Source organism: Hoplias malabaricus, chromosome Y (assembly GCF_029633855.1).
Source record: "Hoplias malabaricus isolate fHopMal1 chromosome Y, fHopMal1.hap1, whole genome shotgun sequence".
Lineage (NCBI taxonomy): Eukaryota > Metazoa > Chordata > Actinopteri > Characiformes > Erythrinidae > Hoplias > Hoplias malabaricus.
In genome coordinates, this window is record NC_089820.1 from 51,630,280 (window position 1) to 51,636,279 (window position 6,000).

General features: G+C 40.6%; 1 protein-coding gene across 1 annotated transcript in view; it reads right to left on the bottom strand.

Annotated features, from left to right (window-relative positions):
* LOC136678701 (E3 SUMO-protein ligase PIAS1-like) overlaps nt 1-5,749 on the bottom strand; it is a 55,637-nt gene extending 49,888 nt beyond the window's left edge. The window contains exon 1 of the mRNA XM_066656802.1: nt 5,731-5,749. The gene's annotated coding sequence lies outside the window, so the exon portion shown is untranslated. The remainder of the gene's footprint in view (nt 1-5,730) is intronic.
* Nucleotides 5,750-6,000: the final 251 nt, after the last annotated feature.

Consider the following 6,000-nt stretch of genomic DNA (forward strand, 5'->3'; position numbering starts at 1 on the left):
AATATCACATGAGTCACCCACACAGGAACATTCCTCTTTAAAATGCAGCTCCAAGATCCTCTCAAAACTGATACGTACGAACACTCAGACCTGCAGGAACTGACCATGGCTAATAATTCAGTTTATAATAAACATTAACCAATCGTGTTTATATTTCTGATCTAGTTCACCAACTAAAACCTACTAAGCTCCAAGGTGTCCCCAGCTGTAAGATTTCACCGCATCGCCAGAGCAACCATCCCTGTTCCGAGAGAGTGACCAGAACGTCCGTCATTATAAACAATCCCTCCCATTTTAATACCCGTCCTTGCCTGATGAGAAAACAGTGGGTCCTCATTCACAGTTTATAATCTACCATTTAAAATGGATGAATTTTGAACGTCTGTAATGGTCTGTCACCAACATTTCCCCACTGTTTCCAAACATCTGCTTAACAGACTCTTTCTAGGAGCCTGTTGTAATGTTGAATTGAGAGAGAAATTCTGATGCTTCCATATTTAATTGTATATTTGTGTTTATCATATTTTAATAATTGAGCTTGTTTTTATAACCAAGACGACCAGGAAGATCTGGCTTTAATAGTGAAATACTTTCATTTACCATTTAAAACTTGATTTTTGGTATCTATTTGAAAACTGCACTGCTGTATATATATATATATAATTATCTCTATTATATCTATTATCTATTATACCTGTCTAGCTCTATTACTAAGCAAACTAAGCTACTATATTTCTAACCATGACAAAGCACCAGCCTTGGGGCTTAAAATTCATCGCACAAAACGGAAATCTTAGGGAGTTTTCACAAAACGTTCTCAGTTCTGTAAATGGTCCCTGAGAGGAAACCAACAGCTAAAGACCTCAGTGATTATTGTGTGCACATTGTAAAGAAAGCTTGGGTCTTTTTGATGTTCTTCAACGCTGATAAGATCTCAGATGAATGACTGTGCTCTGAGAACTCAGACCTCACCAGGGTAAAGCTGAGCCATGTTCAAACCCATATAAAATATTTCAGAAAATCTTAATACATTCATGTTTCATCTAAAACATTTTGAATGTTGTATTTATTACACTACATAATATCAGTTTGCCGGCGTTTATAAAAGCAAGAAGTCCTTTGAACTTGTTTTACAGTGATTTCAATAACCGCTGTAAAAACATGCGTGCTTCTGGCAGGTTCTTGCTTCAATATTCTCCTCCGTTTGCAAGTGAGCACAAACCCACAGGCAGCTTTTATCCTGAGCAGTGTTTTTACCTGCATGCTGGGAGACTGCAGCTATACATGTACGGTGATGAGTAGGCACGAATTTCTATAACAATAAAGCAAAACACAAAGAAAACTGGGGCTAAGACTTCCGTTTTCACAATGCATGAGTCAGTGGGACCAAAAGCTGATCTACAAACGTTATTGTACTGAGAAAAACGTGACATTTTTCATGTCAAATACATATAAGTTACAGGTTCTGTAATGTTTTCAATTCAAATATAAGCTAACTAATTTTAAAGGCTTCGAAAAGTGTAGCAGAATTTACACGGATGGAGAAAAATACTATTGACCTGTGACTATCTCTTACAAGACCATGTATCAACGCATTATTTGAGCTCTGAATGTCTGCTTGAATAAACTCATGTAAACACAAGAACATAATGTTTGAAATTTATCAAGAAAAAGCAGCTACAAGCCCATGGCTTTAGAATCACCACTTTTAAATCAAGCTAAAAGAGTTTCTAAAAATGCGAAGTGACTTATTTTTGTTTTTATTTCATTTTATTTGTATTATTTAATAGAAACTTCAGATAGTCAATGTTTTCTGCCTGCATCCATTATGATAAAAAAGTGTATATTTAAAATAAACTGTTTCAAAATAACAGCGTTATTGCCCGGCACTGAAAATGAATCTAACCAGGAGGTGCCTAGAGTCTTGCCTCTAAACTGAATTAACTTTGATTTTCCACAGGTATAACAAGCATATGGTACAGGAACCAAAATCCCCATGTGCATAAATTTGAAATTTGACACTGATCTACAGTATCCGTGGGCACTTTTCTGCAATACCAGGGCAAGCTCCACATCTACCTGAACATCAATCTCAATTCAGCAGGTAACCGGTGCAATCCAATGTACAGCTTCATTATATGAGTGACTCTTCTATCTGAGATTTACAGAACAATTGGTCAGAAACGCTCAGCCTTTCCTCGACTTTCAGATTAAAAAGTGTATGGTAAAGGTACAACAGGGGTTTTAAAATCCAGTGTGTTCCCTAAAGATACATTACATTCTCTTCTCCAGAACTGTGTAAAATGAAAGAACATAAGTCCTGGAGATGACAAAATTCCCTCATTAATGGTACTGAATATATACCCTTGGGGTTACCGCCACAGCGACAATTTTTCTGACAGTGGAACCAATGTACAGCTTTCATGCAACAGCAACAACACAATCAGGACGCAACGTTTCACACCTCAGCCCTGGCCCAAATTGAAAGCTCTAAGACGGTTGCTTTTTTATTAAATTTAGCCCAATGTTAATCTCCAAATCTTTCCACTCCACTCCTCCTCTTCTACCACTGACACAGACTGCACACTGCTTGAGCTACTAAAGCTGAGGCTGAGGACATCCACTTCACAAATATCAACCTCAAGCAGAGAAGACTGGAAGAGGCAAAAAATGATCCCTATGATGGATTGGGGTGTGGGGGCATTCCACTATGCAGATCTTCTTCCATTATCCAAATAACTCAAGCCCAAAGTCAAGTTCCGGGAAGATCTGAACTAAATGACTACATGCAGACATGCCAGACTGTCTTACTGAAGCTTATGTAGTTTTACTTATTCCCTTACACCTTCTTCACTCTCTGAGGGTTTCTGGTGTCCATGCATGATCAGTCAGGAGTCCACCTACACAACTATATCGTTAACACATTACACATTTGTCTAGAGAGCACAGGCCTCTAGAGACAGCAACCCTCCTATTCACAGCTTCCAAATTTTATACATTCAACATTTTTATGTTGAATACATTGGAAATCAGAGGTATTTTTCCAGGTAGGCAAATTTGTTTCTGATTTATTTAACATTTAAATAACTAATCAAAGTCTCTGGTAGCCCAACAGGTAGTGTCGCTAGGGTTCCCCACCTCCAGACACTTTCTGTGCATGGTTTGAGGTGTTCTCCCCATATCTGTGTGGGTTTCCTCCAGATGCTCTGGTTTCTGTCGATTGCTCATACAGTAAAAAACACATACTAACTTAACAGACAGAGAGAGAGAGAAACAAAGAGAGAGATGGTGGTTGAGGTGGGGAGGGGGAGGTCAGGTTGTGTTCTGTGATGAGCAGACAAAGTCTTTTAACGCATCATCTGCAAGGTGACAATGAATTGGAAATATCAGGGATTTCAAATCTGCCAATTAGCCTTGGGCTAAACAATTTGCCACCAATTCCCTTTAAAGCACATACATACTTTAATGTCTTGCTTTTGTACTTACTCAAGTGGCTAAAAGGCTAACATTTTAAAAACGTACATTGTCTAAACCATGCCAGGAGAAACAAGATCTCAAAAAGATGTGAACTTTCTTATTTTATTGTCATGCAAGGTCACCCACCTTTCAGTTTGAAACGGATCTAGAAATGGATTCAGAAACTATGTACGGAAGCTGATAAAAGCATGGGCTAAACTGTCCTCTCTCTGCTCTCCCCATATGGCTCAGCTGGTTATAGACACAAGCCTAAATGAGAATCAAGGACAAACAGTAGGTCAAAGTGAAGGACAGTGAACATTACAAAACAGAGCCCGTGGACTACACCAACTAAACAGAAGGCTACTTCAAACAAATAAGAAATGAAGAACCTAGAAGCCAGACGCAGTCCAGGCCTCTGAGCACAGCATACACACATGTGGGAGCATGCGTGCACATACATAAACACACACCTACACCAACTGTTAATATATAACATTTGAAACAGTGTAGGAGAGCTTCCTCCTCCAAGCTGCAAACTTAGACGGTATAAAGTTTCAATATCCTGCTTAGCTTCTAATGAACAGGGGCTTTCTCCATCACCTGTTCTGTGTTAAAACATGTTGTTTAAATTAGTAGGTAACAAACGGGGCGAATTGAATGCATTAGCTGCTGATTATCACCTGTTTAAGCAAATTGGCATTTCCCATTTCAAAACAGTTTAGTGACATTTAGAACAGAAACCACAAGTTCACAAGCACCCATCTATACCAGCTGGACACAACGCAGCACGTAGAGGGCCAGGCTCTCATTTAGACAATTCACATACACAGCACAGTGTGAGGCTGCGTCTGATTGCTCCAACTCAGTTATAAATTAGTTTATGACTCTATTTACAAAGTGCTAAGATCTTGATAAAGAAAACTAAAACAAAAGTAAGATTGTAAAAGCCTCTTGCAACTTAAAAACCACATTCGACAAAATTGTGATAACGATATTAAAAAGATTAATCTTTTGGACATAATCTACATTTATTTGCACTGCAGAGAAAATTTGCATTCATATCTATAGGCTTTATAAATGCAATTAACTGGGGAAAAATGCACCCTAAATATTCAGCTCCTCCTGTGTACAATAATATTAGGGACTTGAGTCCCACATCCATATTTTCTCCAAATGTAACTGTCCAGTACTGAAGGTATTAAATAAACAGAAGAATTAATTATAATTATTCACAATTAAAATTCACTTCCACATTTTCAGATCATAAACACAAATACTTCTCACAATGTCACAAGACATTCAGATCATAATAATGGTGTTATGAGAGTGAGAGAATGGGGTGAGTGTGGGAGGTAGAGAGAGATGAGTGATGGTGGGTGAGAGTGAGGAGAGAGGGTGAGGAGGAGGAGGAGGAGAGTGCGATGGGAGAGAGAGAGAGAGAGAAAGAAAGAAATAGCGCGGTTGAAGATAGAGGGTGAGAGAGAACGCGAAATAGAGCCTTCTGGCAAGTAGTGCTGTTATTAGCTTAGCTGCGCTAGCTGATTCTGTATCACATTCACATTAATTACAAAACAGAACACACCAAAGAGTGCTCTGGTAGTGGCCTATAAAACAAACGTGTATCTGAACAGTCCTCCACATGGCCTTTGAACATAACTCTGAGAGAGCCAGAAACTTGGCTGTACCCCTGAGGAGAGACAGCTGTGGACATCGCGCTCACCCACCTCGCTCACTGGCTGTAGCGCTCTCCGCTGTCTGTCTCTCTCTCTCAAACACACACACACACGCGCAAACAAACAACTTCTTGCTTTCAGAACCTGGTGTCAATATAATAGTACAGTACCTGTCTAGCACTTTAATAAGAAAAGATAGGCTGTAATTTATTAAATCTACTCCCGGTCTCCCTGTCTGTCTGCCTGCCTGCCTCCCCGTCTCCCACTCAGGCTCTCTCTGTTTCCTTCTGTTTCCCTTATCAGTCTCTTTCTCTCACTCCCCGTATGTTTCTCCCTCTCTCTTTTTTCACACACTCTCTCTCTCTCCATAGTCACCCTATCTCTCTCAACATCAACAATAACATGTTAAAGCTACCGCTGCCCAACAACAACCATAAAAGCCGCGACGGCTTCAATCTTCAGCCCTGCCGCCCGCAAAAAGCTCACAGAGCTCGAGTTAAAGCCTACTCGCTGTTAGCGAACATCTCCGCTACTCAAACCGACACCACCAGGGCTCTGAGCTCCTAATCTCAACGTTAATCGGAGCGCAACGCTTTACCTTCAGTTCCGCACTCTCCGCCATCTTGTAGTTCCTAGCGCAAGCGTGACGTAGGGCCGGCACGTCACGCCGCTGCGTCACCGCGCACGCTTCCAAAGGTAACCGCCCACCGCAAGGCCAATCAATTACCCGCCAATTACGGCCCAGTGATTATGGCGTTCATACCTGTTCTCAGTGAAGCGGAGTAGGCAGCGCAGTCAGACAGAGGGGCTAACAGAGGGACATAAGACCCTTACTTCGACTGAACTGTGCCAATGTGACGTGGGGGGC